Raw genomic sequence first — 17,473 nt, 5'->3', positions numbered from 1 at the left:
GCAATGGCTAGACCTATCGCTCTGCAGGCTTCGGCTCTCCAATCTGCCATAGCTCCTGGGGCATTGGCACCGGCTCTCCGTCTGCCTCCGGGGCCAGCTGACGAAACCTCTCCATCTGTTTACGAGATAGAGCATCAGCCACCCCGTTGTTCACCCCAGGAACATGCCTGGCTAAAAACAATATATTCAGCCGCAAGCAGCGCAGAGTGAAGGCCCTCACCAACCTCATTACCCTCTGCGATTTGGATGAAAGGGAATTAATGACGTGGACTACCGCCATGTTATCACACCAAAAATGGACAGTGTGATTGGCCATATCCTTCCTCCACAGCCAAACCGCAACTAAGATGGGAAAGAACTCGGTTCACTCCTACCTGCGTCCAGGAATCCGGCCACACATCCGCGCACCAATGTCCGCGAAAATAAACTCCAAAACCTAAAGATCCTGCAGCATCAGACATGACCTGGAGCTCGGCCTCAAGCCTCAGGTCCTCCCTCCAAAAGGAGACTCCGTTAAACGACTCCAAAAATTCCTGCCAAACCCTCAGATCATCCCTCATGCTGCAGGTAACCCTAGTTCTATGCTGGGGCAAGCGCAACCCTGCCATAGCATCACACAGTCTCCTAAGAAAAGCCCTACCAGGAGCAACCACTTTGCAGGCAAAGTTGAGGTGCCCCACCAATTGCTGCAATTCCAGCAAAGTGACCTTCTTCCTAAGAAGAAATGCATTAATCCTATCCCTCAGCTCCTCCACTTTCTGCAAAGGCACCCTAGACAATTGATCGATCGTGTCAATCTCAATCCCCAGGAAGGTCAACCTCTGAGTTGGTCCTTCCGTCTTCTCCGGCGCTAAGGGTACCCCAAGCTCGGCCGCTAGCTCCGCAAAGCCAGCCAGCAGCTGGCCACACTGCCCTGTCCCTACTGGCCCCACAAACAGGTAGTCGTCCAAATAATGCACAACGTCCTGCAACCCCACTTTCTCCCGCACAGCCCATTCTAAGAACGTGCTGAAACGCTCGAAAGCCGAACATGACACAGAGCAGCCCATCGGCAATGCCCTATCCATGTAAAATTGGCCCTCAAATGAAAACCCTAAGAGATCAAAATCATCGGGGTGGACGGGCAAAAGGCGAAACGCCGACTTAATATCGCATTTCGCCAACTCAGCCCCCACCCCGCAGTGCCTCACCACAGCGATGGCCTGGTCGAAGCTGGTATACCTGACAGAGCATAACTGCTCTGGGATCCCATCATTCACTGACTGGCCCCTAGGAAAAGACAGATGGTGAATCAAACGAAATTCACCAGGCGTCTTTTTGGGCACCACACCTAAAGGCGAGACCCTCAAGGTAGTCACTGGAGGCTGTAAAAAGGGACCAAGGATCCTTCCCTCAGCCAACTCCTTAGCAATCTTGTCTCTAACAACCTGTTCCAAACCTTGAACAGACTTAAGATTCTTAGACATGAACGGAACTCTAGGCCCCTGAAAAGGGATCCTAAACCCAAACTGGAAACCCTTCAACAGATACAAAGCGTCCGCCCTCCTAGGATACCTAGCCAGCCAACGCTCAAGCCGACCCACCCTTATCGGGCTGGGCCCCTTTTTTGGAAGGAAAAGCTCCTCCACCCCCGCCAGGCTTCTTTGGATTCCTGCGCCCCCGGGCTTTTGGGCAGCTGTCAAAGGCATGGGATCCTCCACACAAGGGGCAGGCGTGTTTAAACTGGCACGCCTTTCTATTACACACCCCCAGGGATCCAAAGTCCCAGCAGAGCAAGCGGGGTTGAACCGCCTGCCCCGCTGTACCGCGGGGGGAGCTTGACGAAGTAGATGAAGACGCCCTACTCACTAAATGACCACTATCTGATCGGTCACCCAGGTTAGGCCTAGCCGGAGACATAACCTGCAGCCACAGCTGCTGGTGAATCCGATCCCACTGGAGGGCCGGATATAGGGCGGCCCTCATTCTGAATTCCTGGTCGTACTGTAACCAGGCTGATCCACTAAAGGCAGTATAACCCTTATAAATTATGTCCAGATATTGGAACAATGATGCAGCCCGCCACGGCTGCGCCCGGGCAATTACCCCGGCGTAAATGCAGAACCCAGGCAACCAATTAGCCCATGTTCTGTCAACCTTTCGCTTGCGCAGCTTTTCTTTCTCCTTTTCATCTAACTCCTCTTTATCTTTCTTCTCCATTTCGTGGTAAAGAAGGGAAAATATATCCACATATTCTCCCTTCAAAATTTTCTCCCTTGTGGAGGGCAGCAAATGGTCCCCGAGAGGCAGAGCAACCTCGCCAAAAGGCAAGGCTGTAAAAGGCACCATCCCGTACTGCGATGGCGCTCCCAACATGGGACCCGACAGGCTCATCTGCCCTGAACCCGGATGCATACAAGGTATGCCCTGGCCCCCTGGCCAAGCCCAGTTCTGTACCAGCCCAGACCCAGAAGGTGTAGGCACACCTAAGCCTGACCCTGCGGTGCCCAGCCCGGCTGCTGAAGCAGGTCCCCACGCTCCCCATGGCCAAACCTGCCCAGGCCCCAGTTGCGAACCATCGCCAGACCTACCTCCAAATCCAGCTGGCACCACCGGCAAACCAATGCCCGACGTCCGCGCCTCCTCCACCGCGCCTGCATCGGGGCCACCAGAACTGGCATCTCTGCCATGCATGAGTCCACCAGACCTGCCCTCAAGAATGGACAATCTGGTGAGAATGTTGGCCTGCCTTGCTCTCTTGGAATGCCTAACATCGCCCCCCACACTTAAAGAAGGAACCCCCGCCGCCTGCTCCAAAGCCTGCAGCCTTCCCAAGATATTAAAATCCACCGCCCCCTCGCCCTCCTCATCCGAAGAGGATGACGGAGGCGGTGGCCTCCTAGCGGGAGCTTTAGCTGGTCTGGGTGCAGGCTTCTTGCCCTTAGGCTTGCCGGAACCTTTTCCCCCAGACATCTTGCCCACCTTCTTTAAAAATGGGACCTAAAATGGCCACCCAACTGTCCTTCCACCCCTTTTCCAAGAACCTAAAATGGCCGCCTAGACTACCCGGCAACAGGCCCCAGCTACCAGCACCTCAAAATGGCCGCCCAACTGCCTTTCTTCCCCTCACTCAAGCTACCCCCAAATGGCCGCCCAAACTGCCTGACAGCAGCCAAAGGTAAAGCAACCCAACGCTGCTCCACTGTAACCTGAGGGGTACTCCACTATAGCCAAGGTGCTCTACTGCCACCCAGGGAGATACAGGGGTTGCAACAAAAGACCTCCTCACTGGAAGACCAATACCCCTTAAGCCCCTCACCTGGCCCACGCTTCCCCCAGGATCCAACTCAGGGCCTCTTCTTTTTTTTTTTTTTTTTTTTAATTAGCCCAAGCTGCAGTACTGCAGCTCTAACCCCCTGGGTAACCAAGCTCCTGTAAAAATAGAAGCCTTCCCAAGCAATAACAAGAAACCCAATCTCACTAGGGGAGGTAAACCACCCCAATCCCCAAGGCTAGGCTACCACCCCAACAAAACCAGACTAATCTGGCTAACTACGCTAGCCCACAGCCCCAAAGCCACTCAGCCTGCCGCCTCCAGAACAAGGTCGCCGCCGCCGCGCTTCCCGATGAGCGACTTGCAGTGCCGAACGGGCTCCCGATGAGCCCCGCGCCCCGAAGAAGGCTCCCGATGAGCCCCGCGCCTCCCCGAACGCGTCCAGGAAGGCCGCAAAAGCACGCCGACGACGAGAGCCCTCCGATCCCACCGATCTCCGAAGGACTGAAGAAGGGACGGGGAGCTAGCCGTTGACGCGGCTAAACCCCGCCCCCAGCAAAGCGCGCCTAAACGCGGCGCAGTCCCACTCTCCCGCCCTGGAGGGCAAACAGGTCTGAGCAGCCTAGCAGCTACGCTGCAGGCTGCAAGACCACGATTGACCCCAATCCCATGCTAGAAATCTCTGGGCTGGAACTAACACAAATTTTCCTGTGGCAGAATGGAAATTTCTTGCCTCCTGCTTCCCACCACAACCCCCAGGCCCTCAGGAAATGCTGCCCCTGGAACATAGGAGACTTTGAGGTATGACAAGAGAGGGCTCTCCTGCAGGAAGAAGGAATCAAGGGGAAGTGGCCAATTCAGTCTGGATTCAACTCTCTGTATCTCTCTTTCTCAGCTCTAGTTTAGATTTCATCAGACTACTGATATAAAAATGCACCAAAAAATTAATAAATAGTTCAAGTATGCACAGAAGAACACAAAGAGTCCTCCTACAAAACCTGTTTATTCAACATGCCTCTTCCACCAGTGGTGAGCCAAATATCTCTGGGATACCTATAGACATAGTTTCCTCCCGCATCTCCATGATCAAGTATATTGCTTCTGAACATGGCAGTTTTGTTTGCCCAGTAGGCTCTCAAAACATGTATCTTTTAAAATGAAAATAAAAGAGAATAACAGTATAAAATGTTAAATGATTTAATCATAGAAAAGATCATCTGCAAAACACATACATCGTGAAGGGAAAGAACTGGAAGAGAAGTCCCTAAAATGAAAATCATACTTGCTGCTGTGTGAATTCCCCGTCTGGTTTTTCATCTAAAAGGAAAAACAGAGCTGAGGGGGAGAAAGAAGCAGTAAAGGAAGCCATGAGGGGTGTTATGTCTCCACTAGGCAAGCAGAAGAATGAGATTAGGGATTGGATCCACCAGAAGAGTTCGCAGAAGGGACTGACAAAGGGATGACCTCCCCCTTTTCCCTTTTCCAAGCAGCCTGTCTTGAAAATCCTCTCCAATGACTGGCAGAACCTGTTAAGCAAAGTGAGCCTCTGGATGAGAAGATGCAGCAGTGAAGGGGAGTCAAGTAATAACTCCTCTCTCCCCCTTCCATTCGTGGCTGGAATCTGCAGAAAGTAAAAAGAGGAAATTTTCCTTCATCACTGTAGCCCCGTCCTTCACCTGTAGTACATTTTGTTTGCAAGGCTTTTCCAAATCATCAGGTAAGAGTTCAGGACAAAAAGAGGGCTCTTTGAAAAAGATGGGAACAGATTCACTTTGGCATCACATTCCTTGAACTCTTCTGGTGCATCCATCCCAAGTCACAATGATTTTGTAGGAATATAGTTCAAAAAGGCATCCCATATGTCATAAAAATGTATATAAATTATTCCTTTGTATAAATGTTGCACTCAGGATGCCACTTCTAGCAGTTCTGCTACCCAAACACAGCAAGATTAAGTGAAGAGTTTCATTTCCAAGCCCATAAAATCCATCCCTTAGCAGTTAAGGGTGCCCATCATATTTAAATCATGTGCACTTCATTTAAGACCACAGGTCTGGAATGAAACCATGTACCAAATGAAGAAGAAAAAAATCCATAATTTGTGTCAAGAGTTAGGTTGATTATTTGTCAGGCATCATTTCCCAAGTCATACATTGCTTTAGAGTATCAATAAACATGTATTAGGTTAGCCTTTAACTCCTCACATCTCCAGTAAGCAGAATAGCTGAGTTTGACCAACCTGGAACAGAATGAATGGACTCACAATAATACCTTTTTGCCAACTCTGAGATCTAGTGTGGAAATAATTGCTTCTACTTTTCTGGGATCATAGTATCTTCTGGTTCCATGCTCCATGCTAAGCATAAAGAATCCAAATCAGAAGCATCATCATTCAGATAAACCATTCTTTCTTTAACCAATTGTAGCTGATAGCCGTTGAGATCCTTGGTTCTCCATGAATCTGTAAAGTTTTTTCCAAAGTCACAGTCAAGTTACTGTCACATCATCTTGAAATGAATTCCATAAGTTCATTTTGCAGCACATGAAATACTCTTTTTTGCCTGTCTTCAGCATATTGCTCATCAATTTAATAGGGTCACCACCAGTTTCTAATGTTTTGTGATCATAATAGATATAGTCTAAATTACACCTGATACTACCAATGGCTTACTAAGCAGCAGAAATCGCTAAGCTTGTTTTAAATTGTGAATTAAGATTTAATTTTTCAGGACCCTGACCTGAATGGTCCAGGCTAGCCTGATCTTATCAGATCTCAGAAGGTAAACAAGGTCAGTGCTGGTTACTATTTGGATGGGAGACCACCAAGGAATACCAGGGCTGTGGTACAAAGGCAGGCAATGGCAAACCACCTCTGACTGTTGCCTTGAAAACCCTACAGTGTCATGCAACAACACTTTCCACCACCATTTAAAACTGCCATTTGGAAGCTGTTGAGAAATTCTCCAGCCTAGTAGCATTTCAACATAGGAGATGGCATTTTTGAAGGTTTCTCAGCAATCCATACTGGCCCAGTCCCAGCACCTTACATTCCTGGTAGTAGCCACTGGCTGTCACATACTGTAGCTGTGTGATAGTAAAAACAGTGAACCACTGAAGAAGTTGCTAGCATTCTGCTGTAAGCTTATGCTATGACTTAACTTTTTTACTAGAGATGTTACTTAATGGCTGAGCAAGTTATCATGTATTTTAATGATGCTGAATTAACTGAATCAGTTATAACTAATAAAGGTTAAGAAATAGACATTCAGGTGGTAATCTCCATCTATCTCACAACAGCTACAACTTCCAGTGACCAAAAGTTTGCTATTTATTGCTCAATTCAAAACTCAAACTACTGAAACAAAGGGCAGGATCAGATTTGTGAGGGAACCATGAGCTCCAGTTCCTTGCTTCCCTCAGAACAGTAATACAGTGTATGTGTGTGAGGATTTCTAATAAAGCATAGGAGGGTGAGATGGCGATGTTTAACAGATACCAATTCTCACCTGTCTACTTTCAATTGATTATTCCCCTGGTCAGGTACTGAAACAGAGATTAAACTCAACTGGGAGAAAACAGCCTGGAGGAAGGGTTTTGAATCAGTGAATTAAATCCTCTCCTGTAAGTAGGGTTGTCAACTTCCAGATGGTGGCTAGAGATATCCCAGAATTACAACTGGTCTCCAAACAACAGAGATTAGTTCCCATGGCAGGCAGATTCTATGGCATTCTATCCCACTGAGGTCTCCACCTTCCCAAACCCCGCCCTCCCCAGTTATTTTTCAACCCAGAAGTGGCAACCTTAGCTTTAAGTGCCATGTACTTTTTTTGTATGTTGGAAAAGGCGGATCTGGGAACTCACAATACAATTTAAACAGAGTTACAGCCTTCTAAGTCACATGAACACATGGAACTGCCTTATATTTAATCAGACAGACCCTTGGGTCCATCAAGGTCAGTGTCGTCTACCTCAATTTGCATCGGCTCTCCAAGGTCTCAAAAAGAAGAATTGCAGATTTATACCCCGCCCTTCTCTCTGAATCAGAGACTCAGAGCAGCTTACAATCTCCTATATCTTCTCCCCCCACAACAGACACCCTGTGAGGTGGGTGGGGCTGAGAGTGCTTTCACAGCAGCTGCCCTTTCAAGGACAACCTCTGTGATAACTATGGCTAACCCAAGGCCATTCCAGCAGGTGCAAGTGGAGGAGTGGGGAATCTGGTTCTCCTAGATAAGAGTCCATGCACTTAACTACTACACCAAACTGACTCTCAAGCAAAGGTCTTTCACATCACCTACCACATGGTCCATTTTTTTTTTTTAACTGGAGGTGCCGGGGATTGAATCTGGGGTCTTCTGCATGTCAAGCAGATGCTCCGTTGACTTCAACTGATTTAGAGAGGTGTGACAGCACTGTTAATTTGTTATCTTTGCTTTTCTTCTTTTAAATAAAAATAATATTCAACGGGGGATTGTCTGCAAAAGATGGGAGTTAATAGTGGAAGCGAGAGAGTGGTAGTCTGTATAATAGGTCTTATCAGCTTACATGTTTTTGTTTTTAAAAACTCAATGTGATTGTCCCTTGGAATAAATGTGATAACAGCAGCTTTTTCCGCTAAATACAACAGGATGGCTTGCTTTTTGTTCAGTGCCAATTCAGAAGAGCAACAGGACACATGTCCCCAGGACTGTGAGGGGAAGGAAGTATCATTATTTCGCTTCATTCAAGCCAAGGATGTTGTATTGCAATATATGCTTTCTCATTTGCTGCTGTTCTGCAGACAGAATCCTGGTGCCTTTGGAGACTCGTAGGTCAATGAATTAAATTAACCTCTCTTTCTAGCCCAATTTAAACAGATGAAAGTTTAACAAAGTATGAAAAGTTTCTTGGAAGAAAAACATACCAGACGTTTTTTTAAAAATGAACCAGTTAATGAGGTTGGCAAGGGTAGAAGCAAGGATGCTTTGTTTTCCTTTTTTTCTCCCTTTTAGACACACCCCCATTATTGTGTCAATACTCACAATTCTCCTCCCCAGGGAACTGAATTTTCATTTGAAAGGCAAAACAACTTTAAGACATATTTTCAGTGAAAATCAATAGAAATTGCATGCATGAAAGAATTCCTGGTTCTTCACTCATGAAAATCCATTTCTGAGATCTGTGTAGTGTAGGGTTTGGAGGCAGGGGTCAAATTTCCTCAGCCCCACAATAGACTTTGCTCTTGATTTCAGCAAGTTGATGGGGGGGGGTGTTTAGTTCTTTCTCCTTAACAGTGATGTTCTAAACAAAATTACCTCCTTCTAAGCTCATTGTCTTCAATTGATTTAGAAGGGGGTAACTCTGTTTAGGACTGCAGCACTATTGTACAACTGTGACTGGCATCTTGGCAGTTGTACAAGTTATAGTCACTACCATAAAAGGTCAGTAGAATGAGATGAAAGAAAAATCAGCAATATTTTAGATTGCAAGTAGACAACAACATTTTTGAATGTATCCCTTTTTTATATTGTTGCTATTTTTTAAAGTCCCATGATAAATATATAACTCCATGGACTGGACACTTGCCAAGCATTTTGAGTGTTCAGAAACTGAAATTCTTACTTTCCTGCAAATTAAAAAAAAAATGGATGGTGGGCATTGCTCTGTTTTGCTTTATAATTTCTGTACATCTGACAAGCTGAGTTTATTTTAAGGATTCATGGCCTTTTGGCTGTTAAATACAGGGAAAGCAAAGGAATATATCCCTTTAAAAACCCCTGAAGATAGAATGTAAGCACCACAGGCAAGTGTCTTTTTTCTTGAAGTGCCATGTTTTTTTAAACATGGGGAAAACATTCAGAAGTAGGCTTCCCAATCCCCAGGACCCAGAGGGGGATCCCCCAGTTTTATAGACTTCCCCCCTCCCCCAGACAGCTGGCCGGTGGGGGAAGCCCCGCCCCCACAACCATCATGCACCTCCATGAACAATTCCCATAGGGAATGATGGGGAATTAATCCGTGGGTATCGGGGGCTTTGGGAGGGGCTGCTTTCTTGAGATAGAGGCACAAAATTTTCAGTATAGCATCTAGTGCCTCTCCCCAAAATACCTCCCAAGTTTCAAAAAGATTGGACCAGGGGGTCCAATTCTATGAACCCCAAAAGAAGGTGCCCCTATCCTTCATTATTTCCTATGGAAGGAAGGCATTTAAAAAGATGTGCTGTCCCTTTAAATGTGATGGCCAGAACTCCCTTGAAGTTCAATTATGCTTCTCACACCCTTGCTTTTGGCTCCACCCACAATGTCTCCTGGTTCCACCCCCGAAGTCCCCAGATATTTTTTGAATTGGACTTGGCAACCCTACTCAGAAGCGGCATCTCCTATTTGTAGACTGAGCTCTCCACTGTACTATCTCCACTTTTTGTTATCTAAACTGTTGCTTGCTGATCCACAATTGCTGTACATAATAACAAGAATGTAAGGGCAAAAGAAAATGCTGGATGGTTAGGAAAGAGTGGAGGTGAGGTGATGAAGCTGCCAGATGCCTCTCTTTTCACAGTTCTTTTGAGACTAGAAGTGGGTTGAGTAGTCTAAAGTCTTGTGAACTTTCAGGAAAGGGGAAAGCATAGGTAGTCTATCGTTTGTCAGTGACCCAGTTAAAGTTGAGTGCTAAGTGTTCATAAGTGGACACTAGGAGGTATTTTAATATCAAAGAATATTTGACTGAATACTAGGAGGTATTTTAATATCAAAGAATATTTGGAGATGAGTACGTTGGTAGTGATTGAATAATTAAAGACTTGAGCCTATGGAGTATTAAAGATTCAAGCGTTTGCATTCCAAAGTAACATCTCAATAGAATTAGAGGATAGCTGACTAAAGAGTAATCATATTTCACTGAAGGGAGGTAATAATTTAGTAAGTAAAACACTTTAAACAATGACTATATGCTGGCAACATCTCATTACTGTAGAACTGAATCTTTTTTTTAAAAAACAGTTTGTTTATAGAATGACAATTAATGGGTAAATATACTTGGTGAGGTTGGTTGTTTTTTTTAAAAAAGGTAGTGATTGGTTGTGAATACTCTATTAAGGTGGGTCATACAGAGAATATTATATTTGTAATAAAATGCAGAAGCCTAACAAATATTATGGCAGTGAAAGAAATAGCATATTTATTTTCAGAAAACAAAACACACAGATTTTGAAAAGATGATGAATCCCTTCTGCCCTCTTTAATTACTGAGTTGATAAGAGATACCTTTTTGCAATGAAGTAAAATCATCAGAGAAAAGGAACAAAGAATGCATAGTAAGCTGGAAAAAAGCTAAATGACTGTGTTGAACTTTAAAGGAAAATTTAAGAGAACTATAGGAAGAATGAACAATGGTTAGAAGAATGGAACAAGAGGGATGAAGGTATTTTGTTTAATGAATTGATCAGAAAAAAAATTAATGATCAAAGTTAGTCTAATTTGTTCTCTGCACAAGAAAAAAGAATGATAATATATGGATGCTTCCTAAATATCTTAGATGTAAAATGTTAACAGAAATTAGAAGCCTTACAAACTTCTCTTGATGCAGAAATTGCCTTTAATAGTGTAGAATGATGTTTTCTCAACAAGACTTTGGAATGTTTTTATATAGGTATATCCTTACAAAAAGAGGTAAAAGCGGACACCTCAGTCCTCTTTGAGAAAAGTCTTAGTGATTGCTGTTTGTAATAATCCAATACATTATCTGAACTGTATGTATTACATGCGGGGTGCATGGAAGCTTCTGCTTGTATGCCTTCATAGTTGCTAAACCTTTTCTTGGTTTTGCATTCCAGAGAAATATTACCTTGAATGACAAAATCCAACAGCCAATATGCTTTTTAGAAAATTCTCAAAATCTGTTTATATATATGTATATGCTTAGTTTTTGGTGATTGGTATTGAAAACCCGAGATAAATTAAAACCCACAATTAAAGAGGTAATAATAAGAAATATATGCAGTTAATGTTGCTTTTATGGCGCCAAAGCAGTTAATATTGCTTTTATGGTGTCTTCATTATTAGATTTAATCAGGGCTTTTTTGTAGCTTTACATATTAGGCCACACCTCCCTGAGGTAGCCAATCCTCCTGGAGCTTACAGTAGGCCCTGTAAGAAGAGTCCTGTAAGCTCTTGGAGGATTTGCTACACCAGGGGTATGTGGCCTAATATGCAAAGAAGTTCCTGCTACCAAAAAAGCCCTAGATTTAATGAATGAAATTGAAAAGGCTATTAATTACTTTGGTTCTATATCAGGATAGAAGCTGCATGAAAATAAAATGGAAATATTATTTTCTAGGAATAATGTCTGTTGTGGAAAAAAATACAGATGGTTCATGAGCCAATAGTTCATGCAGAAAAGTTCCAACCAATGAGGGTGTTCAATTTTGCTGCCACCACAAGGGAATTATGTATAAAGGATACAGTAACAGGAAAAGGTTGTTTTCAATAGTGTGAGAATTTTAAGCAGTTCATTACATTGTTTTATGTATGTATGTAGGGACGGTGGCTCAGTGGTAGAGCATCTGCTCGGTAAGCAGAAGGTCCCAGGTTCAATCCCCGGCATCTCCAGCTAAAAAGGGTCCAGGCAAATAGGCGTGAAAAACCTCAGCTTGAGACCCTGGAGAGCCGCTGCCAGTCTGAGTAGACAATACTGATTTTGATGGACCAAGATTCTGATTCAGTATAAGGCAGCTTCATAAGCTCATATTCTGCTTTGTTGTTTTTGCCATTCTGTAGTCTGCCTTGAGTTTCAGTAACAACAGAGGACTATTAACAAAGTAAATAAAGATGAATAAAATATATGACATCATGTTCTACATTCCTGCAAAGAGGGAAAGACAGACAAGATACACTGTTTCTCAAAATGAGTATACATTTATTGATGTTTGTAAAAGAGAATTACGTATTATTGTGAATATGAAATCAGCACTGAGGTGTTTGAAATTATTATTTTATTTTAATACAGCATTTAATTTAATTTAGAATCATAGAATTATAGAGTTGGAAGAGGTCTTCTATTCCAAACCCCTGCACAATGCAGGAAATTCACAAATACCTCCCAATAAGTTCACAGAATCAGCATTGCTGTCAAATGGCCATCTAGCTTTGTTTTAAAAACATCCAAAGAAGAAGAGGAACCACTCTAAGTGTCAGGAAGTTCTTCCTAATGTTTAGCTGAAAACTCTTTTGATTTAATTTCAACCCATTGGTTCTGGTCCACCTTCTGGGGCAATAGAAAACAACTCTGCATCATCCTTTATATGACAGCCCTTTATGTACTTAAAGGTGGTTAAATTGGTTTAAGATGTCAATGTACTTAAATGGGACTAATTTTAACTGTATTATGTCCTATGTTAGACAGCAAGTGTTTGAATAGTGACTGTTACACAGCCATCTGGGCCAAAAAATTGTGTATCATCAATTAAGTGCCATGAAAGTAACTCTTTCCCTCCTCCTCCTCCTCTTCCCCCTACAGCAACAAAGAATCTTCAGTCAGAAAGGAATTAGGAACTCATGGTTTGGACAAGCCATTAGAGTAGGAAACAAGTCACAGTGAGTGAGTTCATTTATATAATTACAAAAGAACTGTCTAAGATGAAAATCATTATATTGCTCAACTAAGCAACGATTGTATCTTTATTTTTACAAGCACTTATACCTTAGAGGGCTGGGATAAAAATGATTGAAAATATAGCTTGTCACATTACATGCTCCCTGACAATGATGTCTGTTGAACTGTGCTGTAATCTGACCATTTAAGGCCTCCAGAATCAAACTGAACTTGACTTTTCCCTCACCTCAATTTAAAACTGGCAATTGTTCAATAGGCAGCAATCCTTCGCCAACAAGGACATCACCTGTACCAAAGCTTTTCTAAATTTGATTAAACAGTGACTACCCAAATACTGTCTGGCCTGAGCTTCAACAGCTATCAGACAGAGGGTTGTATCCAGACTGAATTTTCCATCAACAGAATGAAAATGTCTTGCCTTCCCCTTCCCACTGAAGCCACAGATCTCCATTAAATGTTGTTCCTAGGGGATAGGGGACCCTGAAGAATAACATGGGAAGGTGTGTTCTACAGCAGGAAGGAGGAATCAATGGAAATTGCCAGTTTAGTCTAGAAAACCCAGAAGACTTTTTGGTATCGTGATATTACTTAGAGAATGAAGTATAATGGAAATTGAATGCTCCAAAAGTTCACACAGTTAAGAGAAATATGTTTTAGTTGTACTAATGGCTGCAATAAAAAGTAAGAACTTTTTTTGTGAGATCTATAATTTGCACATAATGAAGAAAGAAGCTGAATGGGAAAGAAGAAATACGTCTTGCAATAAGCCTTAAAAATAGCAGCAATTGTCTGCCACATTAAAATGCTTTTTGAGATTCTAATGCAAATAATACTAGGAAAGTTCTATGACTTTATTCCCTGCTGTGATTCATGTTTTAACGTACATAATATTTGAAAAAGACATAATTTTCCTATAGATCTTAAGATTGATGCATAACTTTCCTTGAAAATACTATTTTAAAAAAGGCTTTTCGTGTAAATTATTTTTGGTCTCTGAGTATACCTTATATTACCCATATATAACCTTACCTTCTTTATCAGAACGGGGATCCATTTCAAACTAATTTTCTGTCTTTTAAGAAGAAAGATAAAAGAGGACTGTTTTGTTGCTATCTTGTTCCTCCATCTTTCTGAGATAGTTCTAACTATTAAAAGAAATAACCATTTCAGGCATTCAATGCAGTTTAGGACAGGTAAATAAATTCTATTTCAGGGAGGGCTGAATGACAGGAGATCAAGAATCCTCAATAGCTAGCTGTTTTACACACACATTGGAGTGGAAAAGTGCAGAGAAACTAGTAGAAGCAAAACAAAGGTTTCTGTAGGTGAAGCGAATACTGGAATATTACAATATGCATTGCCGTCTACTATATGGAAAGTGAGAAGACCATTTTGGACCCTAAATAAGACATTGTTCCTATCACACGCCTGAATAAGTTATCTTCCCTATCAAAATCAAGCACATTTATTTCATATCAAATGCATGATGACCACTAGTGAAAGTGAATGTATGAAGAATATAACACAATACTTCTAAAATGGTGATTGGGGAGGCCACTTGGCTATAGAAGGCCCTTTGTCAGAAAGAGATGCTTAGGAGAAGCTCCAGGTGACCACAATTCCCTTCAAAGTTGACTTCAGCAAGCTGGAATGGGTAGTGTGTGTCCATGAGGCAAAAATAGGCCATCAGCACCTCACTCTTCTGCTGCCCATTTGCCTAGGTAATGCATCTGGGTAGAGTTACCAATCCCCAGCTGGGGGAAGGGGATCCCCTGGTTTTGAGACCCTCCCCCCACTTCAGAGTCATCAAAAAGCAGTGAGGGGGAGGGAAATGTCTGCTGGGCACTCCATTATTCCCTATGGAGACTGATTCCCATAGGGTATAATGGAGAATTGATCTGTGGGTATCTGGGGCTCTGGAGGGATTGTTTCTTGAGGTAGAGGCACCAAATTTTCAGCATAGCATCCAGTGCCTCTCCTCAAAACACCCTCCAAATTTCAAAAAGATTGGACTGGGGGTCCAATCCTATAAGCCCCAAAAGAAGGTGCCCCATCCTTCATTATTTCCAATAAAGGGAAGGCATTTAAAAGGTGTGTGGTCCTTTTAAATGTGATGGCCAGAACTCCCTTTGGAGTTCAATTATGCTTCACAACCTTGCTCCTGGCTTCACCCCAATGTCTCCTGACTTCACCCCCAGTCTTCTGGCACCACCCCCAAAGTCCCCAGATATTTCTTGAATTGTACTTGGCAACCCTATATCTGGGTAAGTACTTCACTGATCCCTACCTCATCACTTATCTCCATTTGCTTTTCCACTGCCAACACTCAGAGTTTTCTTTACATTCCACCTTTATACCGAGTTATGTCGTAGCCTCTTTACCTAAGCCAATTGCTAAGTTCCAGTTTTGGGACAATTCACTTTCAGCACAATCCCTCCATATATGGAAAACAGGCATGAGTGGTTAACAAGATAGTCTTAACAATTATAGACCAAAAACGCCTAGGTATGTGCAGCTAGACATTGCCTAAAAACCATCTACAACATTTATCCTTTTTGGTTCTCTTTATCTTTTTCTTGGCTGAGCAGTCCTTTTTCTTTCTTTTTTGTTTCTCTGTCTGTCCCACCCAGTTGGTTTAATGTATACAGATATATACTGACCCAGCCTAGGGAATTGAGGGACCAACTAAAATGATTCTTTTGTCTTTGTCGACACAAAAGAACTGATGATGACAAGCTGGAACGGGTCCAGAGGAGGGCAATGAAGCTAGTGAGGGGTCTGGAGACCAAGTCCTATGAGGAAAGGTTGAAGGAGCTGGGGATGTTTAGCCTGGAGAGGAGGCGGCTGAGAGGTGATATGATCACCATCTTCAAGTACTTGAAGGGCTGTCATATAGAGGATGGTGTGGAATTGTTTTCTGTGACCTTGGAAGGTAGGACCAGAACCAATGGGTTGAAATTAAATCAGAAGAGTTTCCGACTCAACATTAGGAAGAACTTCCTGACCATTAAAGTGATTCCTCAGTGGAACAGGCTTCCTCGGGAGGTGGTGGACTCTCCTTCCTTGGAGATTTTTAAACAGAGGCTAGATGGCCATCTGACAGCCATGAAGATTCTGTGAATTTGGGGTAGGTATTTGTGAGTTTCCTGAATTGTGCAGGAGGTTGGACTAGATGACCCTGGAGGTCCCTTCCAACTCTATGATTCTAATTCAAAACTAACAAAATGCTTTATTTCACTTTTGAGGGGAAATGGGCAGATGGGTATCAGATCCAGGACTGAGAAGGCAACAGGAATGATGTAACTTTACTTTGTATAAATATAATCAATAGATAGTTTGTCACAAACAAGTAGCTGTTTACTTATTTACTTATAAAGACAGGTCTTTAAAACTGAGGAGACTGATTTCTTGGCAGTTTCTGCTTAATTAAACAAGCATAAGTTTCTTTGTCTCAAAGATGCTTAAGCTAGAGAAGGCAAGAACATTCACACAAGATCCAGTATCCCTTATTAATTTGACGCCCTTTACTAGGAGGTCTCAGGGAAGAGACATGCATCCTACTTCTTGATCATTTCACTCTGCTTCACTTGCCCTCATATTCAACTGGCATTCTTAATGGCCCCTTCTAACTGACCCTCTCCACTGCAGAACTCCATTTGAAATCCTGTGTCACTCAAAGTTCTTAGACCAGGTTAAAGCATTAACCATTTACTGTCCATCACACCATTCTGTTATCAGATTGGACAGGCAATATCCGATACAGCAAAAAGTTTCCTGGTAGTTTCCAGGATCCCAGTGTTAATCTGATAATTATTGGGAAAATCCAGAATTAGATCGGGAGTCTTATTCTCAGTCCTCTGCCTGTAGTTAATGTTTCCTGAAAAAGGGAGGGAGGGGGCCTAGAGAGGCAGGCCTCCTTGCCCAGTCATCTGATCCCAGAGACAGATGCCCTTGGCCAATCACAATTTCCCTTCCACTGTTCCTCATCTACTGCTAGCTGTGAAAAAGCCTTTAATTTCTTTGGAGGCCCCTGCCTGGACCTTGCTTGAACATATGAAACTGCCTTATACTGAATCGGACCCTCAGTCCATCAAAGTCAGTATTGTCTACTCAGACTGGCAGCGGCTCTCCAGGGTCTCAAGCTGAGGTTTTTCGCACCTATTTGCCTGGACCCTTTTGAGTTAGAGATGCCAGGGATTGAACCTGGGACCTTCTGCTTACCAAGCAGATGCTCTACCACTGAGCCACCGTCCCTCCCCACCGTCCTGCTTGGAGTATGAAGACCCTGGCCTGGACCTTAGCCTCCTTTACCAGACCTTCACATCACCTGAATTACAAACTGGTTTCATTTGTTGTTTCATTGTTTAATTATTAATAGTAGCTAGCTTTCTCTTTTTCCCTAGAAGGGTTCATTATGAAGGGGATGTACTTGTATTTTCTGTGGAAGGGGGAAGGGGAAATTTTGTTGTTATTAATATGCTGTTCTTATTTTAACTGTTGTTTATTTGTTGTATTAGGGGTGGAGTACGCTATTTAGTTAAAAATAGCTCTTTCAGAAATCATTTCCCCCCCTATGGGGAGCACCTTCTTTACAAGGTTGAAAAACTCACTTGAAACTTGAGAGGGTGAGTT

Source organism: Heteronotia binoei, chromosome 6, assembly GCF_032191835.1.
Source record: "Heteronotia binoei isolate CCM8104 ecotype False Entrance Well chromosome 6, APGP_CSIRO_Hbin_v1, whole genome shotgun sequence".
In the NCBI taxonomy this organism is placed as follows: Eukaryota; Metazoa; Chordata; class Lepidosauria; order Squamata; family Gekkonidae; genus Heteronotia; species Heteronotia binoei.
Note: the sequence above shows the minus strand (reverse complement) of the source record.